The sequence below is a fragment of the Dendropsophus ebraccatus genome, chromosome 13, assembly GCF_027789765.1.
Source record: "Dendropsophus ebraccatus isolate aDenEbr1 chromosome 13, aDenEbr1.pat, whole genome shotgun sequence".
NCBI lineage: Eukaryota > Metazoa > Chordata > Amphibia > Anura > Hylidae > Dendropsophus > Dendropsophus ebraccatus.
The window spans coordinates 16,792,072-16,817,035 of NC_091466.1; the positions used below are offsets into that span (position 1 = coordinate 16,792,072).

At 43.6% G+C, this 24,964-nt stretch overlaps 1 protein-coding gene and 1 non-coding gene across 2 annotated transcripts in view; both read right to left on the minus strand.

The window, feature by feature from the left end:
* TMEM121 (transmembrane protein 121) overlaps positions 1-24,964 on the minus strand; it is a 52,097-nt gene that overhangs the window by 12,425 nt on the left and 14,708 nt on the right. The window lies entirely within an intron of this gene.
* LOC138771605 (U6 spliceosomal RNA) lies at positions 12,110-12,216 on the minus strand. Its single transcript, XR_011359654.1, has one exon. It is a non-coding gene; the product is annotated as a U6 spliceosomal RNA (small nuclear RNA).

The window sequence follows — 24,964 nt, forward strand, 5'->3', positions numbered from 1 at the left end:
AATGGACTGTTTTAGACTATAGTTATGGACTGTAATTTGATTTATTGTAACATTTAACTATTGGTGCCCCCCAATAGAAAGATTGCGAATAGTGTTGAGCAAACCTACAGGCCAAACGCTCGTTTACATCGTTGAACGGGCCCTGCTCGGCCCATGGAATAGGACCCTAAAGCAATCCACAGCCGAGCCGCCAGGTTCAGGTTCAACCGTGTTAGAAAAACATGTCGATTTTTTTTCCAGAAACAGCACCACTCTTGGCTCCAGTTTCGGTGGGGTTTTATAACTCAGTTCCACTGAAGTAAATAGAGCTTAAATAAAAAGTCAGGCGGGGAACTAAAAAATAATTAAAGGCAGGGGGTGGGGGGGAAATAAAAAACAAGCTATACCTGTCCTGGCACCCGCGCAGAACCGCTTTCTGCTCCTGGACCCTGCCAGCTGTCTTCTGAGCTCCCAGCCAACTACGTCACAACCCGACTGATGGATGCCCCCGCTTAGCCAGTCAGTGACTGGGGCGGGACACCACTGCAGTCACTGATTGGCTGAGCCGACTAAATCCCATCGTTTGGTGACGTCGAACCCAGGTCGTGACGTACCCGGAATCAAGGCGCAAATGCCAGTTGGCGGGGTCTGGGACCTCTGCGATTTGGCGCAGCACAGGCTCCAGGAGTGGTAAGCATAGTGTGTTTTTTATGTTATCCCCATCCCCTGCCTGTAATGATTTTTTAGTTTCCTGTCGGACTTCTTTAATTGTATTTTTTCTAATACTGGATAACCCCTTTAACTGTAGGTTCGGTCAAGTTATGAAACTTATTTTGGGGCCATTTTCCATCTCACGGCCACCTGCTATTATTCCTGCACCACTTGTCCCACCTGGCTTTACATAGTTGATACCGTACATGATGTATCACCGAATAAAGTATGAGAACTTCACTATGCTTCAGTCTGCTGCGGCTATAGTAAATGAATGGCGACATATGTGATAGCAAAAGCAAAACGGTGCAAATGTAGTCGAAAACTCTACCGAGAGGGACAAATCCGGGACCCTCTCATTGGCCGCAAAATCCTATGTGCAACGCTGGGATGTAACCGATGGCTAAAAATACACAATAATTTCCACTTACAGATGCTGAGTCGCGGTAGTCTTGCTAGTTGCTAAGTGATGTTGCTAGGGGAGGTGTTTTCAGCAAAGCTTTTTAGCTGGGAAAAGGGGTTATATTCCCATCCAGAGCAGAACAGCTATGTTGCAACGTAAATTAAAATAATTATGTTTTTAACATTGACCTTGGAGGCTTGTTCTGAAAAGATGTAACCACTGCTTTTACTCAGCCTAGCCGAGCTGAATTACTCGAAGAGATCCCCCAGGTTAGGCGTCATTTAATGTACTTTAACTAGGACAAATAGGAATATTTGCAGCGCCGTGTCATCGCGAAAAGAGACGGAAAAAATCCTTCCTTGGTGAAACGTAATGAGGCACGGTTGTACAGGGCTCCAGTCGCCAATATTCCCTCATGGTGGGAGGGGGTGTCCGAGACACCATGGGGAGCTGTAGATATTGGATTGGGAACTTGCTGTGTAGGAAGACTGAGTCTGGCCAATGCTTTTCAATGTAATTAAAGAGAATTTGTCTATTCATCTATGTTAATGACTTCTGGGATCACTGAATGCGCTTGTACGGCAAGCTGACAGTACAATAAGTCTCGTGGTGGAGGGAAACCCCACTATAGGCACAAATACAAAGTGATAAAGTGACCTGACTTATCCTAGGAGACCACTTTATATCATTATGTCACTATGCTTTATGGCACCTGTCAAGGGATGGGGGTATATGAGGTAGCAAGTGAGTTCATGGAGTTGACGTGTTGGAAGCTGGAGAACTGGGAAGGTGTAAGGGACCTTGAGTCAAACTGTGATGTGTAGATGACTGGGGCAGAATGACTGATCATGTGTGGGGCTCCTGGTATGTAGTGGTTAGTACCTACCAAAATTGCTCCAAGGAAGTAAACCAGGGAACCGGAAAAAAAATTATAGGCACTCAAGTCTCATCGTTGCCCTAAGGCAGGGGTCCTCAACTGGGGGACCGCGGTTCAAACCCGGACCGCAGAGGCCAGCTGTCTGGACCCCTGCTGCAGTGCTGCTAGCTGCGCTCTGTACAGTAACTATGAGTGCTCGTAATGAGCGCTCATAGTTACCGTGTGGCAGCACTGACAGAGAGAGAGAGCCATCAGCCGCAGCGGTCACAAGAGGCAGCACTCTTGCTCCTTATGGGAGGGGGAGCACACAGGGGGGCTATATGGGAGGTGGAGAGCGCACGGGGGGCTATGTGGGAGGTGGAGAGTGCACTGGGGGGCTATATACTACTGGGAGAGAGCACAGGGGGGACTATATACTACTGGGAGAGAGCACAGGGGGGGCTATATACTACTGGGAGAGAGCACAGGGGGGGCTATATACTACTGGGAGACAGCACAGGGGGGGCTATATACTACTGGGAGAGAGCACAGGGGGGTTATATACTACTGGGAGAGAGCGCACAGGGGCATCAATTCTGTATGTAAATAGTTCAACAACCTCTGTGAAAAGTTAACAAAACGCATTTACTACTGATGCTCAGCTCGGACCTTCACCTGACAATAGACCCCGGTAAGTGGACCTTCTCTAAAAGTTGTTGAGTAGCCCTGCCCTAAGGCAATGAATAGATTTTAGGGTCCTATTAGCTGAAGCAATTTTTTGTTTTCTCCAATTAACAATAAGTGATTGCAAATGAGCGTTTTTGCGAATTACCTGAAATCATTCACCATATTATATGGAACAATAGTGGTTACTTATGTTCGCAATTACGTTTGTAAGTAGGATCATTCGTATACAAACAAATGATGTGTGCTTACACCAAAAGATTTGTGAACGATTAACAATGATTTTATGGCCAGCTCTGCGATCAACTACATACGAACAAATTTCCGTTAGTCGTTTGATGGTTGCCTGCATACACATGAAAAGATTATGGCTTAAAGGGGTTGTCCAGCGAAAATCTTCTTCTTTCAAATCAACTGGTGTCATAAAGTTATTTAGATTTGTAATTTACTTCTATTAAAAAATTCATGGCCATGTCCTATTTAGTCATTGGATAGCTTCCCTGTGGTATTGGCAGGGCCGTCTTGCCCATTGGGCATGGGAGGCGGCTGCGGGGGGACCCTTGCGTCCTAGGGGGCCCCTGCCCGCTGTCACAGCGGGCAGGGGCCCCCTAGGACGCAAGGGCCCCTGGGCAGCCGCCTACCATGCCCAATGGGTAAGACGGCCCTGCCAATACCACAGGGAAGCTATCCAATGACTAAATAGGACATCATGGGGTGGGAAGAATCCAACAATAGCGAGATCTAACGTGGCATATGCTGAAATGGATAAATATTGTGTTGTAGAGGTGCTTTCTGCCAGAAACAGGTGAGTCTCGTATTGTAATTCAGCCTCATTTAATACCAGACACAATCCATGAACAAGAGAGGTGCTGGAGGAAAAATATATTTTTTTTACAAAATATTTTATAGTATTTAACTACGGTGTTTCGGATGGAAAACCACAATTTTAACCATTTTCAGCATGAAGAATTCCATCCAAGCCTACCATATTAAGGTGATCCGGGATAATGTATCAACTTCTGACCAGTATGAAAGGAACATTATTGATTTTTTCGGAATCTCATTAAATTGTCACAAAAACATAAATATTAATCTGAAAGTTCATTAGATGGCTCTGTGGAATCGGATGATATGTTATACGGCCATTATTCAGACCACACAGTGGAACAGCATAACCACACGGTCATTCAGTAGACTACTCAGCATACAAAGAAAGAGAAAAATGGAGAAAAACCTTCAACAAGAAGCGTCCTCACCTGTCTGGTCAGTCCCAGCTCTTATGCCAGGGATGGGGAACCTGCGGCAGCCCTCCGGCTCCCATCATGTCTGAACAGCTAGACTTTTGGCTTTGGTTGTCCAGGTATAATGGGAATTGTAGTTTTGCAACAGCTGGAGGGCCACAGGTTCCTCATCTCTGCCTTATTCCCTCCGCTGGAGGATGGTCATGCTGTTAATGTAGATGGAGAGAGAATAAAGGGTGGTAAATTTTTATTCCCAGATAACGCTTTGACATACACCACGTGTAACAAAACACAACAATCACTGAGCTCAGGGAGATCAGTAAAAAAATTCCCTATTTATGTCCCAATGCTATCAACAGAGTGAGGACCTGAGGGACTACGTATCAGGGTGGTTTGGTGCTCCCCCCACTGGGAGGCACCCCTTGGTAACAGGCTTCCTTCTCTAAAGAGAGGGATATCTGGCTATTCCCAAGATTTGAGACTCGCAACACGCTCCACAGACTCCTTCTTTGCATATAAAATTTTATAAGGGACAATCAGTAGAGACTCTTAAATTAGTACTCCATTGGATTTTTTTAATTGATCTCCCTGAGCTCAGTCATTGTTGTGTTTTGTTGGTCTATTGCCCCTGGTAGCCAGAATCCTGCTCCGCACTGAGGAGGGGCAAATACCCCGAAACAGCTGTCTGTGGATGAATGCCTAGCCTTGATAATCCTTGTCTTATGTCGTTACACTCGCAACAGAGTTAGACTTTGACTTAAAGGGGCCACCCTGGTGTTTCCCTATTTATGTCCCAATGCTCGCAACAGAGTGAGGACTTGAGGGGCTACATATCAGGGTGGTTTGGTGCTCTCCCCACTAGGAGGCACCCCTTGGCAACGGGGTTCCTTTTCTGGAGAGAGGGATATCTAACTATTAACGTGTTCTGAGACTTGCAACTGAGGCTCCACGGACCCCTTCTTTGCATACACCGAGTGTAGGCTCAGACTGACCAACAGGGGACCAAGTGAATCCCCCAGGGGCCCCTGAGCTCCAGTGGCCCCCTCTTGTGTCTAGTATTAACAGAAACACAGTTACTTGCTGTATCTCTGTAGCTGATTGTACAAGTGGCCAAGTCATTTTGACACTTACGTACAGTATCACTGTAGCCGCAAGCCCATCATCTCTCTCCCTGGGCCTCCTCCAGAACTCACTGTGACCCCATATGCGCTCTCCATTTTTTAGTTCAGTGAAAGACGCCAATCAAAAATACAAGTGGTCCCGCAAAAAACAAGCCTCCATATGGTTTTGACGACAAATAAAAGAGGAATGGTCCTTAGAAAGAAGAAAAACACTAAATTGTCTGCAACATTAAGGGTTAACGGGGTTGTCCGGGCAGGGAATTTTTGTTGACATATTGTATGCACAAAGAGGGGGTAATTGAAAATAATAAACTATACTTACCTCCCTGGCTCCCACAATGCCACTGGTATTACTATACTGTGTCACCACTGTGTACTGCTTTTGGGTTTTGAGGCAATGATGTTGCAGTGAATCAGTGACTGAGGCAGGACACTACGGCGACTGCTGACTAGCTGGGCTGGCCTGTAACGTGATTGCTTCGAACCTGGAGGCCAATACTGGTTGTGGCACGGGAGCCAGGGAGGTAAGTATAGTTTATTCTTTTTAATCACCCTTTCCCCGTGCATTCCCTTCCGAACAACCCCTTTAGGCCCACAGCATACTTTGACACCAATATTTACTTATGGTACTTATGGTAATCATATGGTCATTGTCACTGTGCCCATTTAATAAAAGCATGTGTCTATGTGAATGAGACCTAAAAGGGATCAGATTATATTTTAATATACAGTAACTGGGGGGTGAACCTACAGGATCAATACCACAGGTGGACCCTCTACACCCCAGTCTAACACTGACCGTATGTTACATCTTATTACACGTCTATTCACTTATTATTACAGCGTAGGTAACTGCAGTGGAAGCAGCCATAGCAGCTGCTGTAGATCCCAGAGGCAAAATAGTGGAGCTCTAAAAATAATCCAAGAACATAAGGTAGTCAGACACTCCGAAGGTCTAACCAGGTGACTTATATAATGCCGCAAAGTAGCGTAATCTATACAACAATATAATCAAGAAAAAATATACTATATCCTGTCGGACTGGACACTAACCATAATTTTTACATTGTAGGGGTATGTTCAGGTTAATTGCAACAAGGAATTGATGGCTTAGAGATGGTTAAAGAGGTAGACTCAGACTCTCTCCCTTGTTCTTGAGATCAGATGTAACTCTGATAACTATATGGAATGGATGGTAAAGCTTCCACAATATGTTTGCTATTATACACCCACTGGAGATTCTGTATGCCTGCAGATATCTGCTCCAGCTGTTTACCGCTCATAGCCGGCATATGTGGGCAAGATTAGGTGATTCATGACCGCATTTGCCTTAATATGTGTCCTGAGGACTCAGCCACTCCATGCACGCCTATACAGCGGCTAACAGACTCTCTATAAGACTACATTACAAGTGCCTAGTCACTGTGCGTGCCTCGGTGGGCAATACTTCTAGGATAGAAGACCTCCGGCATACAGCTTATGCTCAATTCTATTAGAAGAGATATACAGTATGAGCTGATAGAGAACCTCGGCCCTCCAGCTGTTGCAAAACCACAACTCCCATCATGCCTGGACAGCCAAAGTTAGGTTCCCTACCCCTGCTCTTAAGTCTAGGTTCTCAACCCATACGTCTCTAGGGGTACTTGCACTATGCCCATTTTTGAATAGGTAGCATAGAGTATGATACTTACCTTAGAAACACAAAAGAAAAGTTAGCAGAGCCTATCTGGGACACTTATGGCATATCCACATAATATGCTATGTGTCCCCTGGATTTGGGTCCCACCTTTAGGACCAGCACCTATCTATAGAATAAGGGCTCTCCAGCCTCCTCCGGTCTGTTTGCAGCCACCTTAAGTAGACAACATGCAGAAAACAGGCAAATCTGGCAGGTTATCCAATTTGCAAGTCGACTTTGATGGGAGTCACACAAATAGCATATCTGGAGCTCTGTAAACAGAGAAAGATAGGTGGATCCTCAGCTAGGGAACACGGGGATTTCCAGATGGCTCTACCCCTTTAAGAGGCACAGCTCTATAGCATCGCCCAGCCTGTCCACTAGAAGAGGGCATAGCAGCATTGATCCCAATATCTAATGCTGAGGATGTTGGGAAATGTTTCTTAAGGCTGGGTTCACACTACGTATATTTGAGGCTGTATAGCAACCAAAACCAGGAGTGGATTGAAAACACAGAAAGGATCTGTTTACACAATGTTGAAATTGAGTGGATGGCCGCCATTTAATGGCAAATATTTGCTGTTATTTTAAATCAACGGCTGTTATATTGAAATAATGGCAGTTATTTACTGTTATATGGCGGCCATCCACTCAATTTCAACATTGTGTGAACAGATCCTTTCTGTGTTTTCAATCCACTCCTGGTTTTGGTTGCTATGAGGACCTGACAAGAGGACCAAATACTGCCTGAAATATACGTAGTGTGAACCCAGCCTTAAGGTGTATATACATTGTATTAAAAAATATATGTTAAATGCCCTGTATATACTGTATACTTGAAAGAAACAGTTTAGAATCATTAACATTAAAAGAAAAATTTAAAGAGCATGTACCACCAGCTACATCCTCTTTAATTTAACACAAACCGATAGAATGGCGCCGTCATGGGGAAGCCGGTGCCGCGGTCCGTTTTTCGAACTGAAGCACTGGAGGTCGGCCGGCCCGCCCCCAGTGGGAGGAAATTCCCTCCCCTCTATGACGTGTCATGGGGAAGCCGGTGCCGCAGTTTGTTTTTCGAACCGCGGCCAGGTTACCGTGTACGGCGCCGTTATGTCCAGTGGTACCGGGCTGTTGTCATCTTTAGCTGGCATCTGGGTATGTCACATATCTGGCTCCGGTTGTGGAAAAGTCATGGCCTGCTGATGGATTGCCCAATCAGCCAGTCAGTGACTGCAGCGGTGTCCATCAACTGAGTGAGCAATCCCTCAATTAGGTACGTGATGTAGCAGCAGCAGGAGCAACAGGAGGCCGCCGGCCGGGAGATAATGGGAAGGCATCGCTTTGAGGGAACGGGGATAGGTAAGTATACTTTCCTTATTATTTTCCTGCACCCCCCTGCTTGCAAATTTTTGGATTCATGGGAGCTCTCCTTTAAGTCTTAATATGTTAGTAGTCTCTTTTGACTATAAGGTTGATATTTTTTGTTGGTTTAGTAGTAACCTAGCATGGAGACTGGGGGCTAAATTTATGTTGGTTAAGGCTCTTTTTCGAGTTCACACAGCTGGAGGACTGTCCACCTTAATCCTCCCCTTATAATTAAAAAAGAGAAAATGAGAGTGCCACCATCTGAAGTGTGCCTGATAGACAGTGCCTCAAAAAAGAGACTGCCAGGAAGGATTGGGGTAGCATTGACCTATGACCTGGGTGCCGGGTTCCAAGGAAGCGGTGTCGATTATCAAGTTCCCTTACTAGGCGAGAGTATGTACATACCGGATCTTGTCCTAGATGAAGGACAGACTATTTTATACAGTTCTTTTTACAATTTTTTCCTTTTTTTTCTATTTTATACAGTGTCTGCAAGAGAGCTTCCATATATAATGTAGCCGTCAGACAGTGCAGTACAGTACAGTGAAGGACATAGCCACTCGCTGTTCAGAAGACTGTTGGATCAGGGCACCATCAGGCAGTAGACAACTATATCAGTACCCCCGAGTCACAGGTACAAGTGAGAGAAGTGGTGCCAGGTGCTGGTGATGCCATTGCGGGGTCACTATGTAAATTACAGCCCCCATGTATTGATTATAGTGCACCTCCTGAGGCTGGTGGGCTCCTCGCCTTATAGAATGTGCATCCATGTGGCTCGTTCTACTGCGGCCTTTTCATCCACACCACCAGGTTCCTTTTGGCGTTCTTATCTAACAGGCAGATGTGGGCAGGTAATTGCTTTGTGCAAGTGCTATAATACACTTACATCCCAGCACAATGCGATGCACGGGGAGCTCACCGCTAGGATTTTCTTTCATAAATGCATGACATGCTCGTAAAATGGACTTGTTTGGATTGATGGATTTATCCATACACGATGGCGGGGCCAGCAAGCTAATAGTCCTGCTGCTCCTTGCTGTTTAATTTTATTGTCCATTATTAGATCCACTTAGGACAAATGTCATAAAGCTGTGCCACGTAACTTCATTTGTGCTTAATGCTTAGAGAGCTTAACCCCTTGCTTGGCTCCATTTTAGCCCAGTTTCGGATGAGCGTAATATGAAAGCTTTCCTTGTCCATATTACAAGGGCAAGTCCCTGGCCTGACCGCAGGTCTAATAACATCTTCGGGATCTATAATGCCTTCAGTTCGGGTCATCAGACTTGCAGTCACACCAGGAATTGCAGCAGTAACATGGACCTAGAAATGCAACCATATAAATGGATTCAAACATGAAGTTTTGCATTGTTTTTGTGGTCGATGTTAAAGGGGTTGTCCATGCAAGACTATTAGCTTTATAGATGGGAGTGGTGTAAAAATATGCTATACTCACCTCCTATCCTATCACAGGACTGCTTAACCGACCAGTAACTTAAGCAAGACACCATTGTGGTCAATGATTAGGTGAGCGCAGTAGTGGATTATAATAGGGGCGTTTTGGGCGGCAGCCCGGGGCCCTGAGCTCCTGGGGGGCCCATGACCACCCAAAAAGACTTATACTTTTAGTGGTGTATTGTCTCCAGGCTACACTTCCGCCACGAGTTGCAAAAAATCACAGGTTTTTTTTATGGCAATTTTGCACAAATCAGGACATCATGACATTATCTGTCCTGTACTATGAATGTCAGGCTAGTGCGGCCATAGTTACAGTGGGGTGTGGGGGCTCAGGCTTGGTGAACAGCCCGGGGCCTATGGTAAAGTTAATCCGCCCCTGGGAAGGTCCTTTGGGGTTGGCACCACACACAACTTGGCAGAAATGGAGACCCGCAGAGGACTGGGAGTGTGGCAGCTGTAAGCAGTGGTGTAGCTACCATGAAGACAGACCATGCCACTGCTATGGGGCATGTGCACTAAAGAGGCCCATCCGGCTGGGTCCACTTACTGCATAGATTATAATGTAGGCAGCTTGGGCAGCTGTCCAGGGCATGAGTCACCTGGGGGCCCACGGCCATCCAAACCACCCACATTAAATAATGGAAAAAAAAACTAAAAACAGCTCATTTAAATAATAGGGGCCATCTAATTTAAGGGAGCTTTACAGGGAGCCATCTAATTAAGGGGGCCGACACAGCAGGCCATCTACTATAGGGAAACCTACAAAGGGGCCATCTACTATAGGGAAACCTACACAGTAAACCGTCTACTAAAGGGGACCTTCACAGGGGGCAATCTACTATATAAAATATATTAATTTAGTGGATGGCCGTCACTTAACGACAAATAATTGCCTTTATTTTAAAACAACAGCCATTATAGGCCATTAAAGGACGGTAATTATTTGTCATTAAATGACGGCCATTCACTCCATTTCAACAGTGTGTGAACACAGTCCTTCTGTGTCTTCAATCCACTCTTGGTTTTGGTTGAAAAATACTGACCAAAATACTGACCAAAAATACTGTGTGGGAGCCTAAAGGTAAATCACATTGTCATACCCCTTAAACATCCTTTTGGGTTCAGCCTTTACATCAGTACAGTTTAGTGGATGGAGTGGTCGATAGATACAGGGGCACAGGTCCAGAAGGAGAGCACTAGCACTTTTTCCCACAGCAAATCCTATTACAGAACTTGTAAACCAGGGGATCCCAATAAATGTGTGAAAACATTCCAAAAATTTATGTTTTTTGAGCTGTAGATGTTAAAAAATCAGAGCACACGCTTAATTTCATGGACTTAAATTTAAGTCTGTAAAATATCAGTGACTAGGAACCAGCTGTTTTTTAGTAAGTTAAATAAAACTCAGTATTAAAAAACAAACAAAAAAAAAACACTGTTACAAGGAATGTTTCTTGAATCATAAATTAAACGTTTTACCATTCAAAAATATATCCCCAAATCCTGTTTGTGAACATCATGAGTCAATTTAACTCTCAATTTTGGATCCTGGTCACAAGTGACTTTGCTACCATGGACCTCAATGCAAGTCGCATTTACTGCAACTAACTTGCAAACTCTGTGCCTATTCTGGCTCTTTTGTTAACAGCCAAGTCGAAACAATAAAAAAAAATTCCACAGCAGCGGATGCACATAATATTTCGGTCTCATTCGAGTTATATGGCCAAAATATTTTCTGGCCATGTAGCCCTAGTCTAATACACAGTATTTACGATGCAATTTCAGTTTGTACTTTTACCAAAACCAGCAGTGGAACTGATATAGGGAAAAGCTATATTGGAAAAAAAATTGCACCTTTTTGTGTTTTGGACCCACTTCTGGTTTTGGGTCAAAATACTATGTGTAAGCCAACCTTAGCCTTCTGGGCTCTGTTGTGGACTACCTTGGATCTGTGCTATAGCCTTTACAAATATGAGAAGATCAGATAATTCTGGGATCATTTGGGTTTTACACCTCCATAATGACAAACACCCCAATCCAATCTATTTCTCGTTTATGGTTTCCTTTTTTTAATGTGACAATATGTGGATTTTTTTAAAATCACTTTTTATTAGAGCGTCGATAAAATATAAGACAAACCATTGCAACGACATAGCGCTAATTTTTTCATAGTGCAAACATGTAGAATATGGCAAATTTCGATTTTCTTAATGAACAAAAGATATGACCTATCCCTAGTTTGTGCCTCACACGAGGTGCCTAAGTTTCCCGAGACTAAAGAGAAAGAAAGAAAGATAGAAAGAAAGAAAAAGAGAAAAGAGAGAACAAGAAAAAAAAAAAAAGGGGGGGGGGGGGAGGAACGGGATGGTGCACCGGATGATGGGCAACCCTGCCCACATGAAATGTTGCCTAGGGCAATCGTAGCCCACCCAGCATGCCCCTTAATTCCTCAGTCAGGTACCATGTAGAAAATATGTACGACTTCACAAATGACTGTATTTTCTGCGGTGTTTAATGGGTCAATAAAAATGCACATTTTGTCTTTTTCAGTATCTCGCTCCGCCTCCAACCTGTCTTCAGCTAAATACAGAAAAAAAAATCAGATCTTTTATCACCAAAAATATGGAACGCTTCACGCATTTTCATGTCATCCTTGCACAGGGGCCATGCTAATCTTCTCTGTACCGTTCCAATTTTAGTATATGTGCTGCCGAAGCAAGTACACAATATTAGAGTCACTATCGTATTTTGTTTTTATTTTTTTGTTGCAGAAATCAATAGTACAGGCGATTTTAAGAAACTTTGTAATTGGGTTTATTTGCCAAATATGCCATTATCTGCATGTAAAAAGCCTTTTCCCAGGTCCCCCCCCCTCCTTCCTCTTTTCCATCCACTGCAAAAAATCAGGAAATTGTGACTTGTTGCATGAGTCACACTCTGTCTGTTCCTATAGAGAGGGGAGGGGGGAGGAGGAAGGAGGGAGTTAGCTGACAGCAGAAAGCAGATAACAAAGGGATTACAGGCATGGAGCAGGGTGACAGCTGTAATCAGAGCCCAGAGAGGTCAGTGCTGGTGGTCAGAGGAGATAGAGGGTGAGGTATTTGTAGAATAACTCTTTGTTGTCCTGTTTTGGTCTTTTCTTTAGCTCTCTCCATAGGAGAACAATAAAGACAGGGGGTAGAGCTTAAAACTGCTTTTTCATGATAAAAATGCATTTTTCGGCTAATAAACCTAATTACAAAGTTTCTTAAAATCCTGGACTATTGATTTCTGCAAAAAAAAAAAAAATAAAAATTCACGACAGTAACACTTTAAAGGGGTTATCCAGAGGATAGGACATCAATTTGAAAAAAAAAAAAAACAACAGATAAATACCTGTTCTAAAGTTTTTTATTTTAAAAATAGGTTTGTAGCAAACCATTTGATTAAATAGAATGTACCATCTCACCACGGAAAGAGATGGTCCCTACAATAGCAACGGCCTCTCTCAGAATGGGCATAGAGGATCCAGCTAAACCCTGTTTAATGCACCCACAGGAGCTGGGTGGAGAGCAAACTAAAAGGAGGTAGCCTACCATGTTTCCCCAAATAGATAGTGTTCTATATTAATTTTTGCTCTAGGTCTTATTTTCAGGTTATGTCTTATTTTGTCATGAAGAAGAATTCTACATCTGGCGGTAAGAGACAACAGGGATGGCGTCAGGCGACGGGATTCTTGATGCCTTGCCTGCACATTTACAAGTGACGGCCGCGAAAGGGAACATCAGGGTTGGCGGCAGGTGACGATCTTCATGTCCTGCATGTGTGGTGTCCCACTAGGGGTGTTACTGTTACATACACCCTTCGCAAAAGTTTGTAATTTTTTGTGGTCTTATTATGATGAAAGTAGTATTAGGAGTTGGCTACTAGATGTCGCTGTATTATGTATTAGTATATGGAAGCTGCACAGCTGAAGGATCACAAAGGGTTATTGTGTTTATGTGTTACCAGAATCTGTAGACCAGTAGGATTTTCTGCTTTCTTCTATCCTATCACCTCTCCTCTGTTCTTCTATTGCACTCTTTTCACCCAATCACAGAGCACCCTACACGCTGTAGAGGAAGTTAGTTCTGGGGGTGGGGGAGGAACAAGAGTCTTCTATTCGGGACCATGTGGAGGAAGGACGCTAACTAAACAGCTCTCCATAGCGGTCCTATCTGGGCCCTGGTCCTCTGCCACGTCCGCAAGTAGTCATTCTTAGCCAGTACCCCGCATAGGTAGGACGCAGGACAGTACACTGTTATCAACCTTCTCACAAGTATCTACACCAAACACTATGCAGTGTTAAACCTCTCAGGAGAGGACTAGCCAAAAGATAACCTCAACCCACGCCACAGACAAGGAGAAGTCACAGAGCAGGACAGTATCCACCCATGTGTCACCCATTAGTACGGCTCGGCCAACGCTAGTGGGCATAAGGTGGTGTGAAGACTGAAGTCAAAGGTCAATACACGGACACAGGTGTTCTTCTTATTCTTATTCTACCTCATCCTCCAACATCCCAGCAGAGCACATTACTACATAGGTTGAGACTCTCACGGCATCCTCCTGTCTGCTACTCTACCTCAATACAACTCTATCGACACGACTATCTCCTACACTGCACTTATCCTACAGATCTGGTCTTCCTATGTTCAAGTCTTTATTGGAACTTTGTCAAGTGTATATCAGAGACCTTCTGTATTACCTGTTGCACATTTACAAGTAGTAAACCAACTCAACGTTACTCCCAGAGTCTGTGATCATTCAGCACCACCTACACAGCATACACACCGCAACCTTGGGACACTTCCCCTTTCTGTGGGTGGCGGGTCCTATTATCCGGGAGGGTCACTATACCGCTCTGGCTATCTGTGACTACATCATCTGTGACATTATTCCAAGGGAACCGGTAGAAACCTGGAAGGACACTGACCACAGGGGAAAAGGGTACAACCGGCCTTACACACTAAAAGCAGGCGTGGCATCACACCTATGTGCCCACCAGGCAGTGGCGTCACGTGACAACATAAGAAGGTCCGGCTGTATCTCGGCCAACCACCACAGAAGTGATGTCACACAACAACACCTAACAAGTGACTGGCAGCCCCTCCGATATAACACCTCCGGGGGCTCACCACATCACCACGGAGAGAGATGGTCCCTATACTAGCAACGGCCTCTCTCAGAATATAAGTCTACAAAACTGGGCATAAAGGATCCAACTAAACCCTGTTTAGTACACCCACAGGGGCTGGGTGGAGAGCAAGCTAAAAGGAAGTAGCCTACCATGTTTCCTTAAATAGACAGTGTCTTATATTAATTTTTGTCCTAGGTCTTATTTTCAGGGGACGTCTTATTTTCTCATGAAGAAGAATTCTACATCTGGCAGTAGGGGCAACAGGGTAGGCGGCAGGCAACAAGACTCTTGATGCTTTGCCTGCACATTTACAAGTGACGGCCGCGAAAGGGAACATCAGGGAACAACGGCAGGTGACTGTCTTCATGTCCTGCATGCAGCTGCCCTACAACGGACAGTGAAGGTTGGTGACAATGGTGGTGGGCTAAAAAGAGCCACAGCTGCATGCTCTGGTGTTCTGTTCGACGGCCATGCTTCCATACAAAAACTTTGCTAGGTCTTACTTCGGGGGAGGCCTTATATTTAGCAACAAAACCTCTACTAGGTCTTATTTTCAGGAAAGTAATTTGTAATAAACTGATAAAAATAAAGGAAAGCCCCTTTAAGAATCCCCGTTTGACAGTAGGAAATACCGCAAACTGTAGAGTTACGGGTAAAGACGTAGCAGACAGCATTTTTTTGGATCAATTATTAACAACAAAGAATCCGGCAGTCAAGTAGAAAGTATAAAAGAATCCGGCAGTCAAGAAGAAAGTATAAAAGATATAGACATACAGTAGACTGGCACTTGACAGAAGAAAAATGAAAGACCTAGAAAAGGTTTTTTTACAAGAAACCACAATAATCCGAAGTTTGCGGAGAGCTTTAGCGGGGTGGCTGATCCATACAGGATTATGTTTGTAGACATCTGACAGACATATCTTGGTTACATATTATTCCTTTTTTTGGAAATACAATGCCAGTACATCAGGTATCTTTTAGTATTTGGCTCCCTCTTAAAGGGATTTTCCTGAATTTAGACCTTAGAGTTGTGATTGTTATGTGTCCAGCACCAAAACCCCCACCAAACTAGTCTCTGCTACCTACCATTATTATGATGAATGAATGAACTTAACGGGAACATGTCACCCCCCGTGGCGGGGCAGAGCCTGGCCGACCCCCCGGTGCAGACCCATATACTTACATCTTCCACGAAGTCCCATTCCCGGAGCATGTCCCACTGCGGAGAAATCCCTGTCCAAAGCCGCACGTGCGCTCCCCAGAGATGAGTCCGACACCCATAGAGAATGACGGCTCCAGTCATTCTCTATGGACGTCGGACTCATCTCTGGGGAGGCATTTTCCGCCGAGTGGTGACGTCATCACTGTCGGGGGTCCCGAGGCCGGTCCCGTCGCTCACCGCAGGCACGGGGGTAGGTAAGTTCATACTCCTTATTTCATTCCCCTCTGCCCCTGCCGGCTTTTAAAAATGCCCGGACTTCTCCTTTAAAGGTCTCAGTAATGTTCTGCATGGTAACATAACAGTGACCACACAATAGTGGCCCATTGTAAGGGTTGGATAGAGTCTTATGTATACGTTTTTCCTTTGATATACATCATGGCTGCAGGCTGGTTATATAGTTCTACATCTTTCATAGTACACAGTGGACATTCTATTATAATTCCGAGGCGAAAATAGTCGAATATCTAATTCTAGAATGTAAAATACATCAAAAGGAGTATCATAGGATTGCACACTGTTATGCAGGTATTCTTAGGCTAGCTTCATCCTGTAACACACTCAGGCCCTCCAGCTGTTACAAAACTACAATTCCCATTATGCCTAAAAAAACCAAAGATAAAGACAGGAACTGTACAGATCAGTAGCAAACCCCAATATAAAACTTTTCCTTCTTTGGACAGTTCCAGACATGGACAGAGGTGGCAGCAGAGAGCACTGTGTCAGACTGAAAAAAAATCATCACTTCCTGCAGCTGATAAGTACTGGAAGACTGGAGATTTTTAAATGGAAGTTTAGGAGGGGGTAATGAAAAAATCCTTGGGGGTCTAGGGCAGAACTAGCTGAGAGAGCAGTTTCTATGTGTCAGGATGGAGAACAGTAAGAACTTACAGCAGGGACCAGTGGAAGTTGATTAAAAGTTTATCTCACCCCACCCCAGTTCATTTAAGGGGTACAACGGAGAATTTTGTTTTTAAATCAACTGGTGTCAGAAAGTTATACAGATTTGTAAATTACGTCTATTAAAAAAAAACTCAGTCCTTCTAATACTCTAGTATTACCTGCTGTATGTCCTGCAGGAAGTGGTGTATTCTTTCCAGTCTGACACAGTGCTCTCTGCTGCCACCTCTGTCCATGTCAGGAACTGACTAGAGAAGTAGAAAATCCCTATAGAAAACCTCTTCTGCTCTGGGCAGTTCCTGACATGGACAGAGGTGGCAGCAGAGAGCACTGAGTCAGACTTAAAAGAATATACCAATTCCTGCTGAGCATACAGCAACTGATAAGTACTGGAAGTAGAGTTTTTGTTTTTCTTTAATAGAAGTAATTTACAAATCTTTATAACTTTCTGATACCAGTTGATTAAAAAAAAAATTCTGCACAGTACCCCTTTAAATGAAGAAATATTTCTGTGGAAAATCCCTTTAAGAAAGCACAAGGTGCTCTTATGGTAGTGTTATGCCCGCTACATTACACAGGCCAAGTGGCAAATCATCTCAGCCGTGATCCTTTTTCTCAGTTTACCTCATCCGCTAATGCTCAGAAACATTCTTAACATGAAGATGAAGTACACGACTGCATTAATAAGTAATCAGCGGATTCTGTCTTGTTATAAATGCATTCAGCTCGGTGTGTATTCATATGCATGAGCAGTCGCTTGCTGCTTACGCTCTGGCTGACTGCACAGAATGGTTAGAAACAGCAGCGCCACGTACCTGATGAAATGCCATCTATAGGGGGCTCGCCAGACAGCTTAAGGCGGCCATATTTGCATAGGCGACATTAGGAAACGCATCCCTATTCCCCAATGAAATAGCTTCTCAATGGTAACGGATTATTATATCATCACTAGAACATGACGATACTTTATTGTCTTATCTAATATGGTCATTCTAATGTGACAACCAATATGGCCGCACTTTACGTTGTCATAGAAACTTTGGCTATTGCTCCAACTTCTGACTTAGAGACTGTTCACATCACTATTGGCTTAGCAAATATTGGAAATGCTTTGGCCATCAATGCCAATGTATACTGTATATACTTATATAATGGACTAAGCATAGTCAGCTAGTGACTACGGCCGGTACGTTTCCCACACATATTATATTTACTTGGCGGGTATACATGGTCTGTAATGGTATACATACAGCCAATGTCTTTGCCATGTATGTGCCTATCAGAAGACTGAGCATTTTTAGCCTCCTAAAAAAGCATACACTGTACTAAAGTCAATTCAGCAAGAAGGGGCTGTCCCCGAAAGAGCAGAAAACACGTAAAGGTGAGATCATGTGACTTGTCCACCAGGACATTGGAGCACCTGCACAAAAATGAGCAAATTACAAAGTAGCGAAAATCTTTTTCCTTCAGGAAGTTATATAGACTTGTAATTTACTTCTTTTTAAAAATCTCCAGCCTTCCAGTACTTATCTGCTGCTGTATGTCATGAAGGAAGTGGTGTACTCTCTTCAGTCTGACACAGTGATCTCTGCTGCCCCCTCTGTGGATGTCAGTAACTGTCCAAAGCAGTAGCAAATCCCTATAGAAAACCTTTGCTGCTCTGGACAGTTCCTGACATGGACAGAGGTGGCACCACTTCCTGCAGGACATACAGCAACTGATAAGTACTGGAAGACTGGAGTTTTTTTGAACAGAAGTAAATTACAAATCTATATAACTTTCTAAAACCAGTTGATTTGAAAGAAAAATTTTTCGCTGGAGTTACACTTTAAATGACTGCAAAACAAATAAGAGTAAAAGGACTTAAAGGGGGTATTGGTGGACAGTAAGCCCAACTTTAGTGCCCAGTGCCAGGCAGTGGCTGCCACGGCTAATAAAACTACGGGATGCATCAAAAGAGGCCGAGATGCTAAAGATGAGACCATAGTTTTGTCTCTTTACAACTAACTAGTCAGAGCACACACGGGATAGTGTGTACAAGATTAAGAATTATAGTGTTTAAAACGCGTTGGTGTTAAACACTGTCTCTGTGGCTGATGTGTAAGCCACTTCTTTTAAATGAAGATGAAATAAAGCACAAAGTGCTGGATCAATGTTTGTCTGCTAAGTATAATTTCCGGCCCCTGTATACAAGAAGGATATGGCTGATGTGGATTGCGTGCAGAGAAGGGCGAACAAGGGAACTAAGGGGAAGATTTATCAAACTGGTGAAAAGTAGAATTGTCTTAGTTGCCCCTAGCAACCAATCAGATTCCACCTTTCATTCCTCATTGATTCTTTGAAAAGTGGAATCTCATTGGTTGCTAGGGGCAACTGGGCCAATTCTACTTTACACCTGTTGGATAAATCTCCCCTTAAAGGAAAAGTCTAGCTAAAATTTTTATTAAAGTATTGTATTGCCCCCCAAAAGTTATATAAATCACCAATATACACTTATTACGGGAAATGCTTATAAAGTGTTTTTTTCCCTGCACTTACTACTGCATCAAGGCTTCACTTCCTGTATAACATGGTGATGTCACTTCCTGGATAACATGGTGATGTCACTTCCTGGATAAAATAGTGATGTCACGCCCCGACTCCCAGAGCTGTGTGGGCTGTGGCTGCTGGAGAAGATGATGGCAGGGGGACACTGAGGGACACAGGGCACTGGAGGGACACTAAGCATCCCTCTGCCATCATCCTCTCCAGCAGCCACAGCCCGCACAGCTCTGGGAGTCGGGTCGTGACATCACCATGTTATCCAGGAAGTGACATCACCATGTTATCCAGGAAGTGACATCACCATGTTATCCAGGAAGTGAAGCCTTGATGCAGTAGTAAGTGCAGGGAAAAAAGCACTTTATAGGCATTTCCCGTAATAAGTGTATATTGGGGATTTGTATAACTTTTGGGGGGCAACACAATACTTTCAAAAAAATTTTTGCCGGACTTCTCCTTTAAGTGTAATTGGTTTTCCCTCTGGTATGGGGGAATTGGCATCTGCCTCATAATTTTCTTCCTTCTTCTGGATCAACAAAGTAGGGTTATGGGTTGGACTTGATGGATGTGATGTAACCCCTTAAATCCTTGAAGTAAATTCAGTATCTACATCAAAAGCATGTCTTTTTTTCTTAAAAAAATTTTTTTAAGCCAATGTACCATCAGGTAAATAACTTTTTTTCCCCATTAGCTGATTGGTGCTGTCACGAGGATCCCGGTGACTCAGTCCTTTTTCTAAAATGATGCCCATTTCCCATGCTCGGAGGGAGGGTATATGGTCTTACTAGAGGACAGCAGGCCTGGCCCCAGTGCTCTGAGCTAAGCTCGTAAATGGGAAAAGACCAATGCGGGAAACGGGCACCATTTTTTTAAAAAAAAAGACTGAAATGGGGGATCACCTGCCCTGGCACCGATCGACTAATGTAAGAAAAACAAAAAAAAACAAATGTGCTTTAACTCATTTAGTGCTGCCCCCTCAACACTGCCGCCCAAGTGCAAATAAAGAAAACTTCTGATTGTCTTGTGTCAATAAAAAATGTCATGGAAGTTGTTTGCGCATGCAAAACAATTTCGACCTATGGCCAATACTGTTGCAAGACCATTAATCCCACATCAATGAACAACCTACAAAGCCCAAGCCTTTTCTTAATAATTTAAGCTCCTTGCACTTGAAGCTTAATAGATCCGCAGCTATTTGGCAGCGGGGACATAATGGAGCGGCCATCAGGACTGTACACAACCTGTAGAGTGTTGATAATTCATTGTAACCATTGAAGAAAACCATCTGAGCAGATCTAAAAGTCTTAATGTGTAATTTTCCCCGGAAGCACCCTGTCAGTGAGCCCTTGTGCGAGGGTGTTTGTGGAGCTATAATTGCACTGCCCTAAGTTCCCTGTCACATTAGTGCTGAGTCTTTGACTGTCATGCCGTTTTAAATCACTTTTACGCAATTGCTGGCAAGTTCCAGGCTGGGGAAGGATTTTCTATCCTATACTGCTAAGCCAGATGTGAAATATGCAAAAGTAAAGAGAAACAGAAGGAGGAGTGCTTCATGAGGCAATACTGGAGGGAGTCAGGTGGCGAATTTCAGAAATCGACTTCTTCAGGGGGTCTGCACCTATCTTCAATGGTGGGGTAAAGATGGGATTACTTGCCGATTGCTTATCCGGGTGTTAATCACTAAATAAGATCGTCCAGGCCTCAGGGAAATGGTGACGTTAATGGGTTATGAAATTTATCAATTAAACTCTCAGTTTCTATCTATCTTACGGCAAAAGGATGTGCTAATACAGATATATGTAACTGGCTTCCTGCAAGAGAGTACTTGGGTACTCTGTAAGTCAGAGATGAGTCAACCAGAGATATAATGAAAGAATATGAGAGATTGTGAAAGGTCACAAACTTTACTGTTTTACTTTTTTACACAGTGTCTCTATGGGATGGCTTGTTTGCCTCCGCTCCCACCACTCTCCACGCAAAGAATTTACACGTTGGAGAGCGGCAGGAGCGGAGGCGTGCAAGCCCTCCCAAAGAGACTGAGGAATTCTGCCGCTTTTGTTCCGTGTGAACTGGCCCTAACGGGGTATAACCAGGGGCAAAAGGGTATTTAAACCATGCAGGCACTTGGGGGATGAGTGAGTCTGTATCTCACAAACAGGAAAACTTCAAAAATGCCTGTACTTAAAGGGGTTATCCAGCGCTACAAAAACATGGCCACTTTCCCCCTACTGTTGTCTCCAGTTTGGGTGCGGTTTTGAAACTCAGTTCCATTGAAGTAAATGGAGCCTAATTGCAAACTGCACCTGAACTGGAGACAACAGTAGGGGGAAAAGTGGCCATGTTTTTGTAGCGCTGGATAACCCCTTTAATATGTGTAATTTTCTTAATGACACAAAACCTTTAAGGGGTAGCCAACTACGGTTGGCCACAGCAACAGTACAATAAAGAAAAAAAACAACAATATAGGCTGGACATGACCTGTGACGTGAGTTCAGTGGATCCTCCCCTTTTCACTGTCCTCCTGAGGCCACATTAGCTGTGCATTAGCTGTTCAGCCTGGAATCTACTCGTCTACCTTATGTGACTAACAGGTTGTTACCCTTGCCGTAAGTTAATGCATCATGTTAATGCAAGTGATAGATATTAATCTGTTGACAGGTCTTTTTTCCTGAACATCATCATCTCAAATCTGCTTAACCCTGGGGAAAGCACAAGATGCGGCCTTGAAACAGCCTTTAACCCTTAGTGAACCCCTCTTTACGGTTATTACTTAGGGGCCTAATTTGTAACCAAATACCTTTTGGCTCCTGCTCTGATGGCCAGTATCAGAGAAACCTTTAACCCCAACCTTCTGTCACCCCATTAACACCCCTACAATGCCATCATAGGATCTTGATGGGTTTTCATGGCAGCCAGAAGGCCTAACAGGAGTCCCAAAGTCTGCCATACTTGTACTCGGAATAGCATTATAGGCATTATGCTCAAAGGCATAACACGCCTTATATAAGTAGTCTGGTCTATTATATGAGTGTTCACATGTCCTTTTCAAAAGTTCCTTTTGAAAAAAAAAAAATCGAATTAAAATATAATTATTATTGTCAATATATAAAACCCAATCTATAAAAATTTAAAAAAAGGTCACATTATTTATTCTACATGGTGGACGCTATAAAAAAAAAAACAAAACAAAAACACACCAGAAAAAAGGAGCACACAACAATAAAATTTAGATGTCAACCAGCAAAAAACAGGCCCTCACACAGCACAAACTGAAAATTGAAATATAAGTCTTGGAATTTGGTGTAACAAAAACACTTTTTTTTTTTTTTTTAAAGTGTTTCGAGTTTACAAAAGTGGTAAAACTAAAAAACAAAAAAAGGGGGGAAAATACAGTTATTTGAGCCTCCAAATGGTGGCACAAAAAAACTGTCCTGTAAAAAACAAGTCCTCATAAGAGTATGTTGGCGGAAAAAATAAAAAGTTACATTCTGATAGCTTGGCTTTTTCTTGCAGTCCCACAGACAATGAATAAAGCATCATTGACTGTTCTCAAATTTTTTGTTCACTAAAATATACCTATATTGCATTAAACTAGTGATGTTCAGTTAAGCATCAGTGAAGGGCGCTGTATTTGTCAGTACTGTACACAACGAATGGATCGGTAATGTTTATGTAGATGAAGAATACCATATCTTGCAAAAAGGAAATTGTACATCCCCGATTTCCACCCGTTAACCAGTGAGTGAATGTTGGAGATATCTCACAGCGGCAGCTCCGTCTTATTCAGTTGCTTCTTAAGCAAGGCGGATGCATGATAACAAGATCCCTGATGGATAATCAGTATGCATCGGCACTGTCAGTATACACTGACACCCAGCTATTCTAAAATGTTTCTTGTAGTATCTGTCAACCTTCCTCCAACCCCAAAACAACTAATAATGCATGTAATAGCAAAGCCAGATTATGTAACCTGGGCTGGATCATTGACGCAGGATGTGGGGGTCTAGGCATTATATTACTTATGGATTAACATGAATAGCGTCTTCTGCACACAGATTAAAGCCGTGTGCGAGCTGGTCCGCTGGTGGGAGGAACAGAGACGTGAATGTAATGTAAAAGAACATGGACTGCGGATGGTAAGAAGACAGGCAAGGAATGATGGGTCCGATGTCAATGGGGCTAAATGCCACCATTGGAGAAGGTGGTATAAAAGTGACCTGTTAACATACACCGCCTTTGCTATAGTGGACTCGCTTCAGATTATTGCAACGCATGAGAATTTTGCAACAGGTCCTGGGTGGATTTGCAACCAAGTCTGCAATGGAAATTATCTGCCAAGTCTGAAACCTTAATGGGATTGTCTCAAAAAATGTTTATTGTCTATACCTGCTAGGTGTGGAAGGAACAAAAGGAAGAAACATACTCATCCCCTGCTGATCCCCTGCCAGTACCAGTCCTGAGCTTCTTGTTCTTCCTCCTTAGGTAGGTCATGACTGTGGACAGAGCACTTCTAATGTCTTGGGATGGAGATGAGAAAGCTGTGAACATCTGGACTGGCACTGGCGGGGGATTGGTAAAAGGTGAGTATGTATATATTTTTTTTTTTTACATGGCAATACAAATAAGATAGCTGAGTGTATAATAGCAATTTCTACAAATCCCCAATATACATTCTTGCTTTTCTTGGTTGAGAGGAAAGGAAGCTGGTCCCAGACTCCTCTGGCAGTGGTTTATCTTAAAGGAAGTCTATAAATCTTAGACTAAAGTTGCTAAACCTGCTACCTACAATGGGTTCCGTCAACAGTCTAAGATATATGATGGCCTCCAGACTCTCTACTGATGTAGAGAAGGTATAAATGTGTTGGATTTTTACAGCCCAACCCTATTGTTCTGTGAGAGATAAGTTGGTGCCATAGCTTGCCCCTCCCCATAGAGGAAACGAGGATTTTTGGCCATGCCGAACGTTCATGTGCTTAGGGAGGTCAGAGGAGATAACTGACGGCCAAATGAACGTCCTAACAACCATTTAAAATGTATGGCCACCTTTAGAGAACAAACTGGTTGGGCAGTTGAAATCAAACATAACAATTCTTTCCCCAGAGAGCCAGGAGGCCATCGCATATGTTAGATGGTTGGCCCATCCCTCTGAAAGCAATCATATAATCTGTATGGCAAGCTTTAGATATCAAGTAACATGCTGCAATACATGGGGCAAGCTCCAACATCTTCTGTCCTCCAACGTCCTCCTTCCTCCCTCTGACGGTCTCTGCTGATGATATCGGCAGATAACAGGGGGCCAGGAGTCTTTTGCGAGTAATGATTAATAGTTGCCCGTTGTTAGTCATGTTGCAGTGACATCAGACAGCTATTGGACATTGCGTGCGGGGTGTACGTAATGGCAGCAACATGCTCCCGACCCCCACTCATCTGCGGAGACAGTCAGAGGGAGGAAGTAGAGCGTTGGAGTGCAAAAGAGGTAGGGCCTTTCCTGCTTTCTAGATAACCTCATTAAAGGGGTAGTTCACAAAAAAAAACTAATGCCAGAAAGTGCCAGATATTTGTAATTTACTCCTATTTAAAAATCTTGTCTTCCAGTACTTATTAGCTGCTGTATGTCCTGCAGGAAGTTGTATTCTTTCCAGTCTGGAGAGCA